The sequence below is a fragment of the Pristiophorus japonicus genome, unplaced genomic scaffold (genome assembly GCF_044704955.1).
Source record: "Pristiophorus japonicus isolate sPriJap1 unplaced genomic scaffold, sPriJap1.hap1 HAP1_SCAFFOLD_523, whole genome shotgun sequence".
Lineage (NCBI taxonomy): Eukaryota > Metazoa > Chordata > Chondrichthyes > Pristiophoridae > Pristiophorus > Pristiophorus japonicus.
Genome location: NW_027254430.1, coordinates 249,163 through 271,572, shown reverse-complemented (window position 1 = coordinate 271,572; position 22,410 = coordinate 249,163). Strand labels below are relative to the sequence as shown.

Here is a 22,410-nt window from a genome sequence, read left to right as displayed (position 1 = left end):
GGGTGGGACTGGTTTGCCGCACGCTCCTTCCGCTGCCTGCGCTTGGTCTCTGCACGCTCTCGGCGACGAGACTCGAGGTGCTCAGCGCCCTCCCGGATGCACTTCCTCCACTTCGGGCGGGACTGGTCTTTGGCCAGGGACTCCCAGGTGTCGGTGGGGATGTTGCACTTTATCAGGGAGGCTTTGAGGGGTGTCCCTTGTAACGTTCCCTCTGCCCACCTTTGGCTCGCTTGCCGTGAAGGAGTTCCGAGTAGAGCGCTTGCTTTGGGGAGTCTCGTGTCTGGGACATGCGGACTATGTGGCCCTGCCCAGCAGATAGCTCTTGGTCGGCTGGTGCGGACACGATGGGCCGAAATGGTCTCCTTCCCTGCTGTAAGTTTCTATGAGTCGATGATATATCGGTGTCTCTGAGACTGGATGTGGAAAAGGTGGGATACAGACTGGAGGTGGGAAGTGAAAGTGCTGTGGGCAGATTGTAAAGTGCAGAGTGAGTGGTTCCTGTTGATGGTGTCGGCCTGTCGTCGATTGACGGTCAATTCAGTAACAGAAGCCAAAATTGAGTAGGCCCCAGTGAGATTTGAACCCACGACCCCTGATTTACAAGACCAGTGCTCTAACACCTGAGCTATGGAGCCACCTGTAACATCAGCTCCTGTTTACATCTTACTATTGTTAACAAGGAGGTGGGGCCCGAATAATCATTCTTGGTGATTCATCCCTGAACATTCACAGAATCTTACAGCACACAAGGAGGGCCATTCAGCCCATCGTGTCTGTGTCTGCTCTGTGAGAGAGATTAGTGCTTGGAAGTTGTAAAAGGAGGGAGAGAGGGGAATGAGTGGGAGAGGGAATGGGAGAGAGAGGGGGAAGGAGTCAGCCAGAGGGGAATGGGAGAGAGCGGATTGGGGGAGAGCGAGTGGGGGAGGGGAGAGAGATGGGAAGTCGAGAGAGGGAGGAGGCAGGGGAGAGAGAAAGGAAGGGAAGAGAGAGGGTGCAGGGGAGAATCTGAAAAGAAAGACAAAAGAGGGAGAGAGAGGAGGGAGGGGAGGGAGAAAGAGGAGGGAGGGGAGGGAGCGGAAGGGGAGAGAGAGGGAAAGGGGAGAGAGAGAAGGAGAAAGTGAGATTGCAGGAAAAAAAAATGCAGAGCAGATCGTGACCTGGAAAGCAGAGAGAGTGTCAGCAAGACAGAGGGCTGTTGTTTGAGGGTCAGTCTCAGAGTTGTTAATATTTATAATTAAACCCCTTGTTAATTGACGGTGTATTTAAATACTGAACTAACTTAGAAAAGGCCCCAGTGAGATTTGAACCCACGAGCCCTAGTTTATTAGACCAGTGCTCTAACCCCTGAGCTATGGAACCACCTGCCTTGGGCTGTGGGTCATTCCCCAGTTAGTGCTGTGTGTTTGAAGAATGAGGAGGGGTCAGTGAAACGCTCAGATTGTGTCTCATCCCCCAGACTCCTGCCTCCGTCTCTTCAATATTCGCTTCTCAACATCGATATATCGGGTCTTTCACGTCATAAAACATCCCAAGGCAACTCAGTCACACACTGTCCCAATCTCTCTGTCTCTCTGTCTCTCTCTTTCTGTCATGTATGTGTGCTTGGGGTTACTAGCCACCAGGTGGGGCCACTGTCGGAGGTCATTGGGCTGTACACACGCGTGTTCGGCCCAGGTATAAAAGGCCAGCCATCTTGTAATGTAATCACTTTGGGCCCTAATAAAGTAGAGCCAGGTGTGTACCTGTTCGGAGTTTACAGTAATCTGTCTGTTGAGTTATTGCACACACAACACTTTCTCACTCTTTCTCTGTCTCTCTCACACACTCTCACTTTCTCTCTGTGTGTCTCTCGAGGGGGAAAGGGAGAGAGGGGAAGGGGAGAGAAGGGGAAGGAGTGGGGTGAGAATGAAAGTCGAGAGGGAAGGGGAGAGAGCGGAAGGGGAGAGAAGGGGAAGGAGTGGGGAGAGAATGAAAGTAGAGAGGGAAGGGGAGAGAGGAGAGAGAGGGGAAAGAGGGAGAGTGAGAGGGGAAGGGGAGAGCGAGGAAAGGGAAAGAGAGAGAGGGGAAGGGGAAAGAGAGGGAGGGGAAGGAGAGAGAGGGGTGGTGAGAACAGGGAGGGGAAGGAGGGAGTGATGGGAAGGAGAGAGGATAAGAAAGAAGAATGAGTGAAAAAAAGATGCAGAATGGGTCATGATGGGGAAGGGAAAGAGAGATTTTTAATGTGGGAGAGAGAGTAAACCAGGATGAGAAGAGGAGAGGGGAGCTGTAATTCCAGGGTCGGTCTCAGAGCTGTTTAATATTTATAATTACCGGAACCAATGTCCTAGGGGGAGTGTTTGCTAGTGCTGTTGGGGAGGAGTTAAACTAATATGGCAGGGGGATGGGAACCAATGCAGGGAGACAGAGGGAATCAAAAAGGAGGCAAAAGCAAAAGACAGAAAGGAGATGAGGAAAAGTGGAGGGCAGAGAAACCCAAGGCAAAGAACAAAAAGGGCCACTGTACAGCAAAATTCTAAAAGGACCAAGGGTGTTAAAAAAACAAGCCTGAAGGCTTTGTGTCTTAATGCAAGGAGTATCCGCAATAAGGTGGATGAATTAACTGTGCAAATAGATGTTAACAAATATGATGTGATTGGGATTACGGAGACGTGGCTCCAGGATGATCAGGGCTGGGAACTCAACATCCAGGGGTATTCAACATTCAGGAAAGATAGAATAAAAGGAAAAGGAGGTGGGGTAGCATTGCTGGTTAAGGAGCAAATTAAGGCAATAGTTCAGAAGGACATTCGCTTGGATGATGTGGAATCTATATGGGTAGAGCTGCAGAACATCAAAGGGCAAAAAACGTTAGTGGGAGTTGTGTACAGACCTCCAAACAGTAGTAGTGATGTTGGAGAGGGCATCAAACATGAAATTAGGGGTGCGTGCAATAAAGGTGCAGCAGTTATAATGGGTGACTTTAATATGCACATAGATTGGGTTAACCAAACTGGAAGCAATACGGTGGAGGAGGATTTCCTGGAGTGCATAAGGGATGGTTTTTTAGACCAATATGTCGAGGAACCAACTAGGGGGGAGGCCATCTTAGACTGGGTGTTGTGTAATGAGAGAGGATTAATTAGCAATCTCATTGTGCGAGGCCCCTTGGGGAAGAGTGACCATAATATGGTGGAATTCTGCATTAGGATGGAGAATGAAACAGTTAATTCAGAGACCATGGTCCAGAACTTAAAGAAGGGTAACTTTGAAGGTATGAGGCGTGAATTGGCTAGGATAGATTGGCGAATGATACTTAGGGGGTTGACTGTGGATGGGCAATGGCAGACATTTAGAGACCACATGGATGAACTACAACAATTGTACATTCCTGTCTGGCGTAATAATAAAAAAGGGAAGGTGGCTCAACCGTGGCTATCAAGGGAAATCAGGGATAGTATTAAAGCCAAGGAAGTGGCATACAAATTGGCCAGAAATAGCAGCGAACCCGGGGACTGGGAGAAATTTAGAACTCAGCAGAGGAGGACAAAGGGTTTGATTAGGGCAGGGAAAATGGAGTACGAGAAGAAGCTTGCAGGGAACATTAAGACGGATTGCAAAAGTTTCTATAGATATGTAAAGAGAAAAAGGTTAGTAAAGACAAACGTAGGTCCCCTGCAGTCAGAATCAGGGGAAGTCATAACGGGGAACAAAGAAATGGCGGACCAATTGAACAAGTACTTTGGTTCGGTATTCACTGAGGAGGACACAAACAATCTTCCGGATATAAAAGGGGTCGGAGGGTCTAGTAAGGAGGAGGAACTGAGCGAAATCCTTTTTAGTCGGGAAATTGTGTTGGGGAAACTGATGGGATTGAAGGCCGATAAATCCCCAGGGCCTGATGGACTGCATCCCAGAGTACTTCAGGAGGTGGCCTTGGAAATAGTGGATGCATTGACAGTCATTTTCCAACATTCCATTGACTCTGGATCAGTTCCTATGGAGTGGAGGGTAGCCAGTGTAACCCCACTTTTTAAAAAAGGAGGGAGAGAGAAAACAGGGAATTATAGACCGGTCAGCCTGACATCGGTAGTGGGTAAAATGATGGAATCAATTATGAAGGATGTCGTAGCAGTGCATTTGGAAAGAGGTGATACGATAGGTCCAAGTCAGCATGGATTTGTGAAAGGGAAATCATGCTTGACAAATCTTCTGGAATTTTTTGAGGATGTTTCCAGTAGAGTGGACAAGGGAGAACCAGTTGATGTGGTATATTTGGACTTTCAGAAGGCTTTCGACAAGGTCCTACACAAGAGATTCATGTGCAAAGTTAAAGCACATGGGATTGGGGGTAGTGTGCTGACGTGGATTGAGAACTGGTTGTCAGACAGGAAGCAAAGAGTAGGAGTAAATGGGTACTTTTCAGAATGGCAGGCAGTGACTAGTGGGGTACCGCAAGGTTCTGTGCTGGGGTCCCACTGTTTACTTTGTACATTAATGATTTTGACGAGGGGATTAAATGTAATATCTCCAAATTTGCGGATGACACTAAGTTGGGTGGCAGTGTGAGCTGCGAGAAGGATGCTATGAGGCTGCAGAGCGACTTGGATAGGTTAGGTGAGTGGGCAAATGCATGGCAGATGAAGTATAATGTGGATAAATGTGAGGTTATCCACTTTGGTGGTAAAAACAGAGAAACAAACTATTATCTGAATGGTGACAGATTAGGAAAAGGGGAGGTGCAAAGAGACCTGGGTGTCATGGTACATCAGTCATTGAAGGTTGGCATGCAGGTACAGCAAGCGGTTAAGAAAGAAAATGGCATGTTGGCCTTCATAGCGAGGGGATTTGAGTACAGGGGCAGGGAGGTGTTGCTACAGTTGTACAGGGTCTTGGTGAGGCCACACCTGGAGTATTGTGTACAGTTTTGGTCTCCTAACTTGAGGAAGGACATTCTTGCTATTGAGGGAGTGCAGCGAAGGTTCACCAGACTGATTCCCAGGATGGCGGGACTGACCTATCAAGAAAGACTGGATCAACTGGGCTTGTATTCACTGGAGTTCAGAAGAATGAGAGGGGATCTCATAGAAACGTTTAAAATTCTGATGGTTTAGACAGGTTAGATGCAGGAAGAATGTTCCCGATGTTGGGGAAGTCCAGAACCAGGGTTCACAGTCTAAGGATAAGGGGTGAGCCATTTAGGACCGAGATGAGGAGAAACTTCTTCACCCAGAGAGTGGTGAACCTGTGGAATTCTCTTCCACAGAAAGTTGTTAAGGCAAGTTCACTGAATATATTCAAAAAGGAGTTAGATGAAGTCCTCATTACTCGGGGCATCAAGGGGTATGGTGAGAAAGCAGGAATGGGGTACTGAAGTTGCATGTTCAGTCATGACCTCATTGAATGGTGGTGCAGGTTAGAAGGGCCTGCTCCTGCACCTATTTTTTATATTTCTCTAATTACAGCCCTTGTTAATTGACAGTGAATTTAAATACTGAGCTAATTTTGATTACGTTCGAGTGAGATTTGAACTCACAACCGCTGGTTTACAAGACCAGCTCTCTAACCCCCTGAGCTACAGAGCCACCTGCTTTTGGAAAAACACGGGAAGGAGCAGGAAAGAGAGGGGAAGGGAAAAGAGAGAGTGGAAGGAGTGAGAGAGAGGGGGAAGGGGAGAGAGAGGGAGGGGAAGGGGAGAGAGAGAGTGGGGAAGGAGTGAGAGAGAGGGGGAAGGGGAGAGAGAGGGAGGGGAGAGAGTGGGGATGGGGAGAGAGGGGAAGGGGAGAGAGTGGGGAAGGGGAGAGAGGGGAAGGGGAGAAAGTGGGGAAGGGGAGAGAGAGGGGAATGGGAGAGAGTGGGGAATGGGAGAGAGGGGAAGGGGAGAGAGAGGGGAAGGGGAGAGAGAGGGGAAGGGGAGAGAGAGGGGAAGGGGAGAGAGTGGGGAAGGGGAGAGAGAGGGGAAGGGGAGAGAGTGGGGAAGGGGAGAGAGTGGGGAAGGGGAGAGAGTGGGGAAGGGGAGAGAGAGGGGAAGGGGAGAGAGTGGGGAAGGGGAGAGAGAGGGGAAGGAGAGAGAGAGGGGAAGGGGAGAGAGAGGGGAAGGGGAGAGAGTGGGGAAGGGGAGAGAGAGGGGAAGGGGAGAGAGTGGGGAAGGGGAGAGAGAGGGGAAGGGGAGAGAGTGGGGAAGGGGAGAGAGAGGGGAAGGGGAGAGAGTGGGGAAGGGGAGAGAGAGGGGAAGGGGAGAGAGAGGGGAAGGGGAGAGAGTGGGGAAGGGGAGAGAGAGGGGAAGGGGAGAGAGTGGGGAAGGGGAGAGAGAGGGGAAGGGGAGAGAGAGGGGAAGGGGAGAGAGAGGCGAAGGGGAGAGAGAGGGGAACGGGGGAGAGTGAGGAAGGGGCGAGAGAGGGGGGAAGGGGAGTGACAGGGGGGAAGGGGAGTGACAGGGGGGAAGGGGAGTGAGAGGGGGAAGGGGAGAGAGGAAGTGGAAGTGGAGAGAGGGGGAAGAAATGAGAGAGAGGGGGAAGGAGTGAGAGAGAGGGGAAGGGGAGAGAGGGGAAAGAGAGGTAGAGAGGCGGAGAGGTTTAGGGAGGGAGTTCCAGAGCTTGGGGCCCGGGCAACAGAAGGCACGGCCACCGATGGTGGAGCGATTATAATCAGGGATGGTCAGGAGGGCAGAATTAGAGGAGTGCAGACATCTCGGGGGGTTGTGGGGCTGGAGGAGGTTACAGAGATAGGGAGGGGCGAGGGGCTGGAGGGGGTTACAGAGATAGGGAGGGGTGTAGGGGCTGGAGGAGGTTACAGAGATAGGGAGGGGCGAGGGGCTGGAGGAGGTTACAGAGATAGGGAGGGGTGTAGAGGCTTGAGGAGGTTACAGAGATAGGGAGGGGTGTCGGGGCTGGAGGAGGTTACAGAGATAGGGAGGGGTGTAGGGGCTGGAGGAGGTTACAGAGATAGGGAGGGGTGTAGGGGCTGGAGGAGGTTACAGAGATAGGGAGGGGTGTAGGGGCTGGAGGATGTTACAGAGATAGGGAAGGGTGTAGGGGCAGGAGGAGGGTACAGAGATAGGGAGGGTGTAGGGGCTGGAGGAGGTTACAGAGATAGGGAGGGGTGTAGTGCTGGAGAAAGTTACAGAGATAAGGAGGGGTGTAGGGGCTGGAGGAGATTACAGAGATAGGGAGGGGCGAGGGCCTAGGAGGGATTTGTAAACAAGGATGAGAATTTTGAAATCGAGGTGTTGCTTAATCGAGAGCCAATGTTGGTCGGCGAGCACAGGGGGTGATGGGTGAGTGGGACTGGGTGTGAGTTAGGACACGGGGGCAGTGAGCACAGGGGGTGATGGGTGAGTGGAACTGGGTGCGAGTTAGGACACGGGGCAGTGAGCACAGGGGGTGATGGGTGAGCGGGACTGGGTGTGAGTTAAGACACGGGTCAGCGAGCACAGCGGGTGATGGGTGAGCGGGTGTCGGTGTGAGTTAGGACACGGGGCAGCGAGCACAGTGGGTGATGGGTGAGTGGGACTGGGTGTGAGTTAGGACACAGGGCAGTGAGCACAGGGGGTGATGGGTGAGTGGGACTCGGTGTGAGTTGGGACACAGGGGCAGTGAGCACAGAGGGTGATGGGTGAACGGGACTGGGTGCGAGTTAGGACACGGGGGCAGTGAGCACAGGGGGTGATGGGTGAGCGGGATTGGGTGCAAGTTAGGACACGGGGGCAGTAAGCACAGGGGGTGATGGGTGAGTGGGACTCGGTGTGAGTTAGGACACGGGGCAGCGAGCACAGTGGGTGATGGGTGAGTGGGACTGGGTGTGAGTTAGGACACGTTGCAGTGAGCACAAAGGGTAATGGGTGAGCGGGACTCGGTGTGAGTTAGGACACAGGGCAGCGAGCACAGGCGGTGATGGGTGAGTGGAACTCGGTGCGAGTTAGGACAGGGGGCAGCGAGCACATGGGGTGATGGGTGAGCGGGACTCGGTGCAAGTTAGGACAGGGGGCAGCGAGCACAGTGGGTGATGGGTGAGTGGGACTCGGTGCGAGTTAGGACAGAGGGCAGCGAACACAGGGGGTGATGGGTGAGTGGGACTGGGTGCGAGTTAGGACACGGGGTCAGTGAGCACAGGGGGTGATGGGTGAGCGGGACTCGGTGTGAGTTAGGACACGGGGCAGCGAACACAGGGGGTGATGGGTGAGTGGGACTCGGTGCGAGTTAGGATATGGGGGCAGTGAGCACAGGGGGTGATGGGTGAGTGGGACTCAGTGCGAGTTAGGATATGGGGGCAGCCGAGTTTTAGATCCCCTCTAGTTTACGTCGGGTATAATGTAGGAAGAAGTGAGAGACAGCGGAAAGGGGATGGAGGGGCTGGGAGGGGATGGAGAGATTGAGGGGAAGGAGTGAGAGAGGGAAGGGGAGAGAGAGAGAGACGGGAAAGGATAGATAGTGAGGGGAGAGAGGGTGTGGCGAGGGGGGAATGAGTGAGAGACAGGGAGAGCGAAATAGCGGGAAAGGGAGAGCGGGGTAAAAAGATGTCGAATGGGGAAGGCAGAGAGAGATTTGGATGGATAGAAAGTGTAACAGAGACAAAAGCCTGTTGTTGGAGGGTCGGTCCTGGAGCTGTTTAATATTTATCATTAAAACCCTTATTAAGATTTATGATTGAAACTTTTCCGAATAGACAGTGAATTTTGAGGAGGCCCCTGGGAGTTTTGAACTCATGACCCCTGGTTTATTGGACCAATTATCTAACCCCTGAGCTATGGAGCCACCTGCTTTGAGAAAGACACGGGAAGGAGCAGGAAAGAAAAAGAGTTAGTGGAAGGAGTGAGAGAGAGGGGGAAGGGGAGAGGGAGAGAGTGGGGAAGGGGAGAGAGAGTGCAAGAGAGACAAGAGGGTAGCCTGCAGTTCCAGGGTCAGTCTCAGAGCTGTTTAATATTTATAATTAAAGCCCTTGTTAATTGACGGTGAATTTAAATACTGAGACTAATTTTGAGTCAGCCCCCGTGAGATTTGAAATCACATTACCTGATTTACAAGACCAGTGCTCTAACCCCTGAGCTATGGAGCCATCTGCTTGAGGAAATACAGGGGAAGGAACAGGAAAGAGAGGGGAAGGGAAAAGAGCGAGTGGAAGGAGTGAGAGAGAGGCGGAAGGCGAGAGAGAGGGGAAGGGGAGAGAGTGGGGAAGAGAGGGAGGTGGGGCAAAAGAGGGAGGGAATGGAGAGAGGGAGAGTGTGGAAGGGGGGAGAGAGAGGGGAACGAGTGGGAGAGAGAGAGGGAGAGGAGCGAGTAGGAGGGGAAGGGGATGGGGAGACAGGGAGGAAGAGAGAGGGGCAGGGGAGAGAGAGGGAAGAAGGGGAGAGAGATGTTAAGGGGAGAGAGGAGGAAGGAGTGAGAGAGAGAGGGGAAGGACAGAGAGGGGGAGAACCTGAAAGGAAAGGGAAAAGAGAGAGACGGGAGTGTAAGAGTGTGATGGTGGTCCCGGGGGTCAGGTTCACCTCTGACCTACTTGAGCGGTTCGAATCGCCCCCACTCCCTTGGGTTCGAGACTCTGGATTTATTTGGGGGGGGGGGTGACAAAGTGCAAAGGTCACTGGTTTGGTGCAAAAGAACTTTGATTTTATTAAAGACAAGAAAATACAATGTCAAAACTTTTTATCACTCTGATAAAGAACAATACATTACACATTCAAAGGGGGTGTACAGTAAAATGACACCTCCCACCTCCCCATACCTAATCCTAGCTAGGTTAGACTCCAGGGCAGGCAGGGACTATGCTTACCAATCCTTTCTGGTCAGTTAGCGGTAGTTCGCGGTTTCGGGGTTCCTTGAATTGTGTAGATTCTGCTTGCCGTACCCCGAACGTCGGAGAAGACTTCTAGCTGCACAATCTTCAGTTGGGTTGAGTCCACTGATGCGGTAAGGCACGTTTTGGATCTATGGGGTAAGTACCCGGTTTTCTTCGTTAGAAATAGGTTCAAAGTCTCTTTAGGTAATGTTTTCACCTGTTGGTAGTCAGGGCTTAGATTGTAGATTGGAAACTTTCGATTCTTCGGTTTCTTCCAGTTGGAGTTTATTTGTAGTTTGGTCGATCGCGGTGGTTTTTCATTGATACCACGTTGGCTGTGGTCAGTTGTTGCTGCGATGGTGATGTTCTTCCTTCAGGACTTCAGGACTTCGAGGCTGGAGAAGTTAGTTTACAACGGTCGCGTTGGTTTCTCTACCTTCTTGATGACACAAGCATGGTCTCGGTTGTATGGCAAAGTATGTCACACCCTCTGTTAAAACAGGGGCCAGTTATACGGTTTGAGTGGTTCTAATCTTCGCGCCAAATCAGTCCAGGATTCTTTGTTTGTATTTGGCAGGCTTGACTCTTTGTAATATTTTGGCGGGCTCATTAAAAGTTAATGTTTTGGGTGGGTTGATGTTCGATAAACTGTTTCCTGATGGAAATATTAGTTTGGTAATCGCACTGTCCATTTGTGCTTAGTTTTTCGCATACAGGCTGGATTGGGCCTCTTTGTGATGCGTATGCTGAAATGGTTTTCCAGATTCAGGTTGATGGTTGGCTATCTCTGGGTTATTTGTTGTAATGTTAATATCTCTTGTGGAGAAGGATTCTCGAATACCCATTTCTCCAGACAAGTTATGTTAGTCCCAACACCCAGACAGCCTCAATAATCAAGTTGTCTCCTGTCAGTTCTTTAGGCCCGCACACAGCCTTGAATTTGTCTTTAAAAATTCCAAAATTCTATTCAAGTTCGTCGTTTCTTCCATAAGCACTTTAGGGTTCCAAACTTTCTGATGGATAGTCCCAAATTAAATTTCCTTTCGAATGAGCCCAAACACTGTGAGGGGGTTCTTCTGAATTTTGCACCCTTTCAAGGGGGAAGAGAGTGGGAGGAATGAGAGACAGGTATCTAAAAACTAAAATTAACCAACAGTGGGATTTGAACTCACAACCGCTGGTTTACAAAACCAGTTCTTTAACCCCTGAGCTATGGAGCAAACTGCTCTGGAAAAAATACGGGAAGGAGCAGGAAAGAGAGGGACAGGGAAAAGAGCGAGTGGAAGGAGGGAGAGAGAGGGGAAGGAGAAAGAGAGGGAGGAGGCAGGGAGAGAGAAAGGAAGGGGAGAGGGAGGGAGCAGGGGAGAATCTGAAAAGAAAGGCAAAAGAGTGAGAGAGAGGAGTGAGGGGAGGGAGCGGAAGGAGAGAGAGGGGAAGGGGAGAGAGAGAGGGGAAGAGGAGAGAGAGATGGAGAAAGTGAGATCACGGGAAAGTGAGAGAGGAGTAAAAAGAAAATGTAGAACGGGTCGTGATCTGGAAAGCAGAGAGACAGGGAAAGGTGTGACAGGAGCCTGTAGTTCCAGGGTCAATCTCAGAGCTGTTTAATATTTATAATTAAATCCCTTGTTAATTGACGGTTAATTTAAATACTGATTCAGGCAAAGCTGGGCACCTGCACCAAGGAACTGAGACCAGTTATTGGTAGTGCGGGCATAAGGGTATCCCATGAGGGAGCGGTGCGCGATTTACCTCTGTGGATTGTTTCAGGTGATGGGCCAATGCTGCTTGGTAGAAGGTGGATGGGGAAGATTCGATGGAACTGGGAAGACCTCTGTGTACCTTCTCTGGCGAACAACCTCTCCCCTTGCTCAAAGGCTGAGCAAGCCCCCCACCTTCAGCTGAACCAGGCGTCGAAGTGCAGATCCATTTGCAGACCCCCGAGGCACAGGCCGCTCATCGCGACCACCAGGAGGCGAAGATCAACCGAGCAGCGGTTACAGACGGAGGGTACCCAGCACCCGAAGCCGACGACCTCTTGGCGGCGACGGAAGAGGCTCCAGGTCGACCAAGCGGAGCGGGGCTCCGGCCGAAACCATCCGAATGTGTCTTCCCGACGCCAGAGGCGGGAATCCCTGGGGAGGAAGATGGCGGCAGTCGAGAGAAGCGTCCAGACCACGGGTCGAGAGAAACGTCCAGACCACGGGATGTGGCCGCAACGGAACAGAGGCATGTGTTGGCCAGCGAGGAAGGCCACTGGGTTTGGGGCAAAGGTAAAGGGGGGGGCCGCTGAGAAGGCCAGGAACCCACTATGTTCCAATAAGTTGTTTGCACTGTGGAACCCATGTGAGCGTTCTTTCGCGGCCAATGATGTACTATCATATGGGGTCGGGAGTACGTTAAAACAAGCCAAAGTAGCGGGCAAACACCAACCAGTTGTATATGTATCTGACAAAGTACTTGTAGCAAGTGATGTGTTATCACATTACCGCCTGCTCACGGCGAACCGCCAGACGGGAGTGTTGCAGCTTATCCGTCGCAAAGACGTAATGCTCATCCCATCAGATTGCCCCCCCCCCCTGTGGGACAAACCCTGCAACATGTTACAAAGAAAGGCAGGGAGGCTACACACAGTCGGTGGTGCGGGAACCTCCGTACTACGTCCCAGGATCCACGGGGGACCACACGGCCTCCCGCTACCACTGAAAGTCTCAGGGCCGTATCGGCCCATCCTGGGCTCTCCAGGCCTTAGGGTCAGCGACAATAGTCCGCAGCGGGCAGCCCAGATCACCAAGCCGAGCACCACACGTGTCGCGGTAGACTCCCTACAGACCCCGGCTGTCCCGGGTTGCTACGCAGTCACCGGACAGAGTCGCTCAGGACCGAGCCTTCCGTCTGCTATCAGCAGAGAATGCACCACGATCGTACGGCCCCCCCTTCACACCACATCAGAATAAGTGACGTGGACAATATTCAGGGCCCCCAGATGGGGCCGAGAGCACTGTGTGAGACAAAGAGGGGAATGGAGTGTGTGTGTGTGTGTGATGAAAATGGAGTGTTTGGTTGTGAAACCATGTACTGAGCAAACGCAGAAAGCGTTTGGACCAGACCAGACTGCAAACTATCGATAAGCAGGCCACCATTGTGAAAGGACCTGGCCACGTCTGTCCCATCACACCAGGCACTCGGCCGGGCAGCAACGTTCCGACCAACTCACCCAGGCCAGGAATTCAAATCAGGTGATCGACCCGGGGACACAGGGCGTCATATCGCCTCAACTTGCAAATAACTGGTACATAAGCCTTTGGAGGGGGCGGGGGGGGAGTGATGTTATGTATGCACCTAAACCTCACCAATATGTCAGACTTGCCACTAGGGGGCACACCTGTGGGAGGCCTAAGGGTCACTTGTGCACCCTGGGACAAGCAGGTACATAAGGTGATCCACCATGCTGCTTCCCCACTCTGGGGTCTCAATAAAGAGACCAAGGTCACAATAGTTTCAGCTTACGATACGGTCCCGTGGATTTATTCTGAACATAACAGTGATGGGGAGGGCAGAGAAAAAGTGCTGTACCTGCATGCCAACTTTCAATGACTGATGTACCATGACACCCAAGTCTCGTTGCACCTCCCCTTTTCCTAATCTGTCACCATTCAGATAATATTCGCCTTCATGTTTTTGCCCCCAAAGTGGATAACCTCACATTTACCCACATTATACTGCATCTGCCATGCATTTGCCCACTCACCTAACCTGTCCAAGTCACCCTACACACTTTTAGTGTCCTCCCCACAGCTCACACTGCCACCCAGTTGGAGATATTACACTCAATTCCCTCATCCAAATCATTAATGTATATTGTAAATAGCTGGGGTCCCAGCACTGAGCCCTGCGGCACCCCACTAGTCACTGCCTGCCATTCTGAAAACGACCCGTTTATCCCGATTCTTTGCTTCCTGTCTGCCAACCAGTTCTCTATCCACGTCAATACATTACCCCCAATACCATGTGCTTTAATTTTGCACACTAATCTCTTGTGTGGAACCTTGTCAAAAGCCTTTTGAAAGTCCAAATACACCACATCCACTGGTTCTCCCTTGTCCACTCTACGAGTTACATCCTCAAAAAATTCGAGAAGATTTGTCTGGCATGATTTCCCTTTCATAAACCCATGCTGACTTGGATCGATCCTGTCACTGCTTTCCAAATGTGCTGCTTTTTCATGTTTAATAATTGATTCCATCATTTTCCCCACTACCGATGTCAGGCTAACCGGTCTATAATTACCCGCTTTCTCTCTCCCTCCTTTTTTAAACAGCGGCATAACATTAGTTACCCTCCAGTCCATAGGAACTGATCCAGAGTCGATAGACTGTTGGAAAATGATCACCAATGCATCCACTATTTTGAGGGCCACTTCCTTAAGTACTCTAGGATGCAGACTATCAGGCCCTGGGGATTTATCAGCCTTCAATCCCATCAATTTCCCGAACACAAGTTCCCACCTAATACGGATATCCTTCAGTTCCCCCTTCTCACTGGACCCTCAGTTCCCTTGTACTTCCGGAAACTTATTTGTGTCTTCCTTCGTGAAGACAGAACCAAAGTATTTGTTTAACTGGTCCGCCATTTCTTTGTTCCCCATTATAAATTCACCTGAATCTGACTGCAAGGGAACTATGTTTGTCGTCACTAATCTTTTTAGAAGCTTTTGCAGTCAGTTTTTATGTTGCCTGCAAGCTTCCTCTCATACTCCATTTCCCCCCCCCTCCTGGTTAAACCCTTTGTCCTCCTCTGCTGTATTACAAAATTCTCCCAGTCCTCAGGTTTGCTGCTTTTTCTGGCCAATTTATATGCCTCTTCCTAGGATTTAACACTATTCTTCATTTCCCTTGTGAGCCACATTCCCCATTTTATTTTTACTCCAGACAGGGATGTACAATTGTTGGAGTTCATCCATGTGATCTTTAAATGTTTGCCATTGTCAATCCAACATCAACCCTTCAAGGATCACTGGCCAGTCCATTCACATCTCACACCATCAAAGTTATTTTTCCTGAACTTCAAGGCCCTCATCTCTGAATTAACTCTGTCACTCTCCATCTAAATAAAGTATTTGACCCATATTTACAATTAAAGCCCTTGCTAATTTAAATACTGAGCTGATTTTGAGTCGGCCCCAGTGAGATTTGAACCCACAACCTCTGGTTTACTAGATCAGTGCTCTAACCCCTGAGCTATGGAGCCACCTGCTTTGGGCTGTGGGTCATTCCCCAGTTAGTGCTGTGTGTTTGAAGAATGAGGAGGGGTCAGTGAAACGCTCAGATTGTGTCTCATCCCCCAGACTCCTGCCTCCGTCTCTTCAATATTCACTTCTCAACATCGATATATCGGGTCTTTCATGTAGTAAAACATCCCAAGGCAACTCAGTCACACTCTGCCCCAATCTCTCTGTCTCTCTCTCTCTCTCTCTCTCTCTCACTGTCTCTCTCTTTCTGTGCAGAGCGGAGGAAGGGGAGAGAGGGAGAAGGGGAGAATTGTTGAGATGGGGAGGGGGAGAGTCTGATGGGAAAGGGGAGAGCGAGAGCGAGGGAAGGAGAGCAAGTCAGGAGGGAGGGGAGTGGAGACAGGTGAGGGGAGGGAGAAGGAGAGGGAAGATAGAGCGAGGAGGGGAGAAAATGAAAAGGGAGAGAGGAAGGAGTGAGCGAGAGGGGGAAGGGAGAGAGAGCAGAATGGGGAGCGAGGGGGAAGGAGATGGAGAGAGGGGGGAAGCTGAGAGAGAGGGGGAAGAGGAGAAAGATCAGCAAGGAGAGAGCAGAAGGGGCGAGATAGGTGAAAGGATAGAGAGTGAGGGGAGAGAGGGGAAGGAGTGAGAGACGGGGAAAGAGAGATAGCGGGAGAGAGGGTAAAAAGATGCAGAACGGATTGTGATGGGGAAGGAAGAGAGAGGTTTGGAAGGGTAGAGAGAAGCCTGTTTTTCAAGGGTCGGTATCAGAGCTGTTTAATATTTATACCGTTGTTAATTGACAGTGAACTTCAATACTGAACTAATTTTGAATAGGCCCCAGTAAGATTTGAACTCACAACCCCTGGTTTATTGGGTCAGTGCTCTAACCCCTGAGCTATGGAGCCACCTGCTCTGAGAAAGACAGGGGAAGGAGCAGGAAAGAGAGGGGAAGGGAAAAGATAGAGTGCAAGGAGGAAGAGAGAGGGGAATTGTCATTTATTCAACCAGCATTTTAACCCATGTCTCATCTGACCAAAGTTGTACACTATGAGAACATTGACCACAAGGGGGTGAACTTGTGGGAGACACTCCTAACCTGGATCTTCAGGTATAAAAGTGGAAGCTCCACCCACTTCCATCACTTGAGTGCTGTGGAATAAAGGACAGGTCACAGACTGACCTTCTCTCAAGCATGGGCCTCGTGTGCATTTATACTGTGCAGTAAGGACGTATCAGGGAAGGGGAGAGAGAGAGAGGAGAGAGAGAGGGAAAGGGGAGAGAGAGGGGAAGGAGTGAGAGAGAGGGAAGGGGAGACAGGTAGGAAGAGTGAGGGGAAGGGAGAGTCAGAGGGGGAGAGGAAAGAGGGGGTAAGTGGAGAGAGTGTCTGGAATGGTGGGGAGAGAGTGGAAGGAGTGAGAGAGGGAAGGGGAGAGAGGGGGAAGGAGTGGTTAGCGGACAGAGGGGTTAGGGAGAGAAGTAAGATAGACGAGGAAGGAGAGAGAGGAAGGAGTGGGGAGAGAATGAAAGTAGAGAGGAAAGGGGAGAGCAAGAGGAGTGAGAGGGTGAGGCAAGGGAAGGGGGGAAAGGGGAATGAGTGAGAGACGGGGAAAGCGAGATAGCGGGAAAGGAGAGAGGGGTAAAAAGATATAGAACAGGTCGTGATGAGGAAGGGAGAAAGAGATTTGGAAGGGGAAAGAGAATCGAGAAGAGGAGAGGGGGAAGGGAGCCTGTTGTTGCAGAGTCGGTCTTGGAGCTGTTTAATATTTATAATTAAAGCCCTTGTTAATTGAAATACTGAGCTAATTTTGAGTAGGCCCCAGTGAGATTTGAACCCACGACCCCTGGTTTACAAGACCAGTGCTCTTACCCCTGAGATATGGAGCCACCTACTCTGTGAAAGACAGGGGAAGGAACAGGAAAGAGAGGGAAAGGGAAAAGAGAGAGTGCAAGGAGTGAGAGAGAGGGGGAAGGGGAGAGAGAGAGTGGGAAATGGGGGGAAGGGGAGAGAGAGTGGATGGAGTGAGAGATATCAATGGAAATTGACACGGGTGCATCCGTGAGTGTAATAGCGGAGTCGCTGTACATCGACAAATTGCGTGATTTCCAGCTTGAACGAGATGAGGAGTCCAAGTCATGTTTGACTATAAATACTCATCTATGCCGAAATCAATTTAATAGGCTACCGTTTGGAGTGTCTTCCGCCCCTGCCATATTCCAAGGGGTGATGAACCAGATTTTGCAAGGTATTGAAGGGTTAGTATGTTATTTAGATGACATACGAATTTCAGCATCAAATAGACAAATTCACAATAACATATTGAATGAAGTCCTCAAAAGGCTTGAGAAGCACAGAGTGCGCGTGTCTGCTCGTAAGTGTGAGTTATTTAAAAACTCAGTGGAGTACTTAGGGTACAGAGTAGACAAAGATAGTTTACATCCAACCATGGGAAAGCTGGATGCAATTAGGAATGCACCCACTCCCAGGGTGTGGCAAAGGCTACATATTGATTTTTCTGAGTTAGAAGGACAACAATTGTTCATTGTGATTGATAGCCATTCGAAGTGGGTTGAGGTGTTTCCAATGTGGAAAATAACAACAAGTAAAACAGTGGACATTTTACGAAAATTATTTTCTTCATTTGGCCTCCCTGAAGAAATTGTTTCAGATACTGGACCACAATTTCGTTCAGAAGAATTTGCACAATTCACGAGCAAAAATGGTGTGAAACATACCAAGGTTCCACCATACCATCCTGCTTCGAATGGTGCAGCAGAGCGCACTGTACAAATTGTAAAACGTGTCCACATAAAACAAATGTTAGATCCAAATCCAAGGAAACGACAATTGTCATTGGATCACAAATTGGTTAATTTTTTGATTCCATATTGAAATACTCCTCATACAACTACTGGTCGAACACCAGCAGAGTTGTTTCTCAAACAACAGCCACGAACCAGATTCTCGTTGTTAAAGCCAAATTTGGCACAGTCCGTAGAAGAGATACAATTAAGACAGAAAGAGAAGCATGATAGAGGTAGAGTAAAAGAGAGAAGTGTGAAATTGAACCAGAAGGTGAGAGTGAAGAACCATCACCATAAATGTTTAAAGTGGTTACCAGGAAGAGTGATGAAGATATGTGGTCCTCGCACATATTTGGTAAGGATGTTTGATAACGGGCAGGTTAGGTTTGTTCATATTGATCATATTTTACCTACAAACATGGAAGGAGTTGAAGGTGAGAATCATTCAATTATTTCTGACTCATCAGATAGTTTTGATACACCAGTAGCAAATCCTAAATCCAATGTACTGGAAACAAATCCAGGAGAGAATCAGAATGAAAGTCTGAGTCCGAGTCAGGAAAACAAAGAGCCTGAAGTTAGAGTGAGCTCAAATGAAAATCAAGGAAATTCCGTGAGGAAAACGTTCTTCAGGATGAGCCTCGAATGAGTGTGAAATCGACACCATGTTTGGAAGGTTCTGTTCAAGAGCGAAGAAATCCTCTTCGAAACAGAAAACAAGTGGTAAAGTTAAATTTGTAAATATGGAAAAAAGAATAAGTTTATATCCTGTGTTATGTATAAACATGAAAATTATGTATGATGTTTGTTACAATAACTTCTTCATTAAGGAGGGAAAAGTGCAATGTCTGTAAGCTTGTAATGTTTATAGCTCCACTCTGTGGATGTGGACGTATTGTGTACTGCAACTGCATAGTTAATAATAAACAGAACCAGGCAGATTTCCGGAGGCTTCCGAGAGAGCTGCCTGCCATGTTGGAAGCTGTGTGTGCTTATGCTCTGTGAATATATCACAGTGAGATAGCGGAAAAGGGAGAGAGGGGTAAAAGGATGTAAAATGGCAAAGGCAGATGGAGAGACAGTGTCAGCGAGACGAGAACTTGCAGTTCCATGGTCGGTCTTGGAGCTGTTTAATATTTATAATTAAAGACCTTGTTAATTGACAGTGAACTTAAATATTGAGCTACTTTAGAATAGGCCCCAGTGAGCTTTGAACTCATAACCCCTGGTTTACTAGACCAGTGCTCTAGCCCCTGAGCTATGGAGCCACCTGCCCTGGGCTGTGGGTCATTCCCCAGTTAGTGCTGTGTGTTTGAAGAATGAGGAGGTGTCAGTGAAACGCTCAGATTGTGTCTCATCCCCCAGACTCCTGCCTCAGTCTCTTCAATATTCGCCTCTCAACATCGATATATCGGGTCTTTCACGTAGTAAAACATCCCAAGGCAACTCAGTCACACTCTGTCCCAATCTCTCAGTCTCTCTGTCGCTCACTATATCTCTCTTACGCTCTCTCTCTGTCTCTCCATCACTTTCTCTCTGTCGCTCTCTGTCTCTCGAGCTGGAAGGAGTTAGAGAGAGGCAAGGGGAAAGTCAGAAGGGAAAGGAGAGAGAGAGAGAGAGGGAGGAGAGAGATTGAGGAGTGAGTGGAGAGAGAGGAGCGGAGAGTGGGGAAGGGGAGAAAGCGGGGGAAAGGGACAGGGAAGGGGAGAGAGAGAGAGAGAGAGAAGGAGAGAGAGAGGAGTGTGTCAGTAGTTGTCATGACATCGACAGTCCACGAGGTGAGCGCCTATTAGAGGAAGAGAGAGGGAAGGCGAGAGTGAGGGGAAGGAGTGAGAGAGAGGGAAGGGGAGAGTGAGGGGAAGGAGTGAGAGAGAGGGAAGGGGAGAGTGAGGGGAAAGAGTGAGAGAGAGGGAAGGGGAGAGTGAGGGGAAGGAGTGAGAGAGAGGGAAGGGGAGAGTGAGGGGAAGGAGTGAGAGAGAGGGAAGGGGAGAGTGAGGGGAAAGAGTGAGAGAGAGGGAAGGGGAGAGTGAGGGGAAGGAGTGAGAGAGAGGGGAGGGGAGAGTGAGGGGAAGGAGTGAGAGAGAGGGGAGGGGAGAGTGAGGGGAAGGAGTGAGAGAGAGGGAAGGGGAGAGTGAGGGGAAGGAGTGAGAGAGAGAGAAGGGGAGAGTGAGGGGAAGGAGTGAGAGAGAGACGGGGAAGAGGAGAGACAGAGGGAACACCAACAATAATGTGTATTTATATAGCGCCTTTAACGTAGTGAAACGTCCCAAGGTGCTCCACAGGAGGATTATGGGATAAAAATTTGACACCGAGCCACAAAAGTAGAAATTAACGCAGGTGAAGAGGTCGGTTTTAAGGAGCGTCTTGAAGGAGGAAAGAGAGGTAGAGAGGCGGAGAGGTTTAGGGAGGGAGTTCCAGGGCTTGGGGCCCAGGCAACAGAAGGCCCGGCCACCGATGGTGGAGCGATTATAATCAGCGATGGTCAGGAGGGCAGAATTAGAGGAGTGCAGACATCTCGGGGGGTTGTGGGGCTGGAGGAGATTACAAAGATAGGGAGGGGTGTAGGGGCTGGAGGAGGTTACAGAGATAGGGAGGGGTGTAGGGCTGGAGGAGGTTACAGAGATAGTGAGGGGTGTAGGGGCTGGAGGAGATTACAGAGATAGGGAGGGGTGTAGGAGCTGGAGGAGGTTACAGAGATCTCGGGGGGTTGTGGGGCTGGAGGAGGTTACAGGGATAGGGAGGGGCGAGGGGCTGGAGGAGGTTACAGAGATAGGGAGAGGTGTAGGGCTGGAGGGGGTGACAGCGATAGGGAGGGGTGTAGGGGCTGGAAGAGGTTACAGAGATAGGGAGGGGTGTAGGGGCTGGAGGAGGTTACAGAGATCTCGGGGGGTTGTGGGGCTGGAGGAGGTTACAGGGATAGGGAGGGGCGAGGGGCTGGAGGAGGTTACAGAGATAGGGAGAGGTGTAGGGGCTGGAGGAAGTTACACAGATACGGAGGCTTGTGGGGCCGGAGGAGATTACAGAGATAGGGAGGGGTGTAGGGGCTGGAGGAGGTTACAGAGATAGGGAGGGGTGTAGGGGCTGGAGGTTACAGAGATAGGGAGGGGTGTAGGGGCTGGAGGAGATTACAGAGATAGGGAGGGGTGTAGGTGCCATGGAGAGATTTGTAAACAAGGATGAGAATTTTGAAATCGAGGCGTTGCTTTACCGGGAGTCAATGTAGGTCAGTGAGCACAGGGGGTGATGGGTGAGCGGGACTGGGTGCGAGTTAGGACACGGGGGCAGTGAGCACAGAGGGTGATGGGTGAGTGGGACTGGGTGCGAGTTAGGACACGGGTCAGTGAGCACAGGGGTTGATGGGTGAGTGGGACTGGGTGTGAGTTAATACACGGTGTCAGTGAGCACAGTGGGTGATGGGTGAGTGGGACTCGGTGCGAGTTAGGACACGGGGGTAGTGAGCACAGGGGGTGATGGGTGAGTGGGACTCGGTGTGAGTTAGGACACGGGGGCAGTGAGCACAGGGGGTGATGGGTGAGCGGGACTGGGTGCGAGTTAGGACACGGGTCAGTGAGCACAGGGGGTGATGGGTGAGTGGGACTGGGTGCGAGTTAGGACACGGGGCAGTGAGCACAGGGGGTGATGGGTGAGCGGGACTGGGTGTGAGTTACGACACGGGTCAGTGAGCACAGGGGGTGGTGGGTGAGTGGGACTGGGTGCGAGTTAGGACACGGGGCAGTGAGCACAGGGGGTGATGGGTGAGCGGGACTGGGTGTGAGTTAGGACACGGGGTCAGTGAGCACAGGGGGTGATGGGTGAGCAGGACTCGGTGCGAGTTAGGACACAGGGCAGCGAGCACAGGGGGTGATGGGTGAGTGGGACTGGGTGCGAGTTAGGACACGGGGCAGTGAGCACAGGGGGTGATGGGTGAGCGGGACTTGGTGTGAGTTAATACATGGGGTCAGTGAGCACAGGGGGTGATGGGTGAGTGGGACTGGGTGTGAGTTAATACACGGGGTCAGTGAGCACAGGGGGTGATGGGTGAGCGGGACTCGGTGCGAGTTAGGACACAGGACAGTGAGCACAGGGGGTGATGGGTGAGTGGGACTAGGTGCGAGTTAGGACACGGGGCAGTGAGCACAGGGGGTGATGGGTGAGTGGGACTCGGTGCGAGTTAGGACACGGGGCAATGAGCACAGGGCTGATGGGAGGGCGGGACTCGGTGCGCGTTAGGACACGGGAGTGAGCACAGGGGGTGATGGGTGAGCGAGACTGGGTGCGAGTTAGGACATGGGGTCAGCGAGAACAGGGGGTGATGGGTGAGTGGGACTGGGTGCGAGTTAGGACACGGGGGCAGTGAGCACAGAGGGTGATGGGTGAGTGGGACTGGGTGCGAGTTAGGACACGGGGGCAGTGAGCACAGAGGGTGATGGGTGAGCGGGACTGGGTGCGAGTTAGGACACGGAGCAGTGAGCACAGTGGGGTGATGGGTGAGTGGGACTCGGTGCGAGTTAGGACACGGGTCAGTGAGCACAGGGGGCGATGGGTGAGTGGGACTGGGTGCGAGTTAGGACACGGAGCAGTGAGCACAGTGGGGTGATGGGTGAGTGGGACTCGGTGCGAGTTAGGACACG

The 22,410-nt window shown here is 50.9% G+C and overlaps 5 non-coding genes across 5 annotated transcripts; all 5 read right to left on the bottom strand.

The window, feature by feature from the left end:
- Positions 1 to 562: 562 nt before the first annotated feature.
- On the bottom strand, positions 563 to 635 carry trnat-ugu (transfer RNA threonine (anticodon UGU)). The gene has a single exon. It is a non-coding gene; the product is annotated as a tRNA-Thr (tRNA).
- A 651-nt stretch (positions 636 to 1,286) lies between these two features.
- On the bottom strand, positions 1,287 to 1,359 carry trnai-aau (transfer RNA isoleucine (anticodon AAU)). The gene has a single exon. It is a non-coding gene; the product is annotated as a tRNA-Ile (tRNA).
- A 13,565-nt stretch (positions 1,360 to 14,924) lies between these two features.
- trnat-agu (transfer RNA threonine (anticodon AGU)) lies at positions 14,925 to 14,997 on the bottom strand. The gene has a single exon. It is a non-coding gene; the product is annotated as a tRNA-Thr (tRNA).
- A 1,791-nt stretch (positions 14,998 to 16,788) lies between these two features.
- trnat-ugu (transfer RNA threonine (anticodon UGU)) lies at positions 16,789 to 16,861 on the bottom strand. The gene has a single exon. It is a non-coding gene; the product is annotated as a tRNA-Thr (tRNA).
- Positions 16,862 to 18,974: 2,113 nt separating this feature from the next.
- trnat-agu (transfer RNA threonine (anticodon AGU)) lies at positions 18,975 to 19,047 on the bottom strand. The gene has a single exon. It is a non-coding gene; the product is annotated as a tRNA-Thr (tRNA).
- Between the last annotated feature and the right edge of the window lie 3,363 nt (positions 19,048 to 22,410).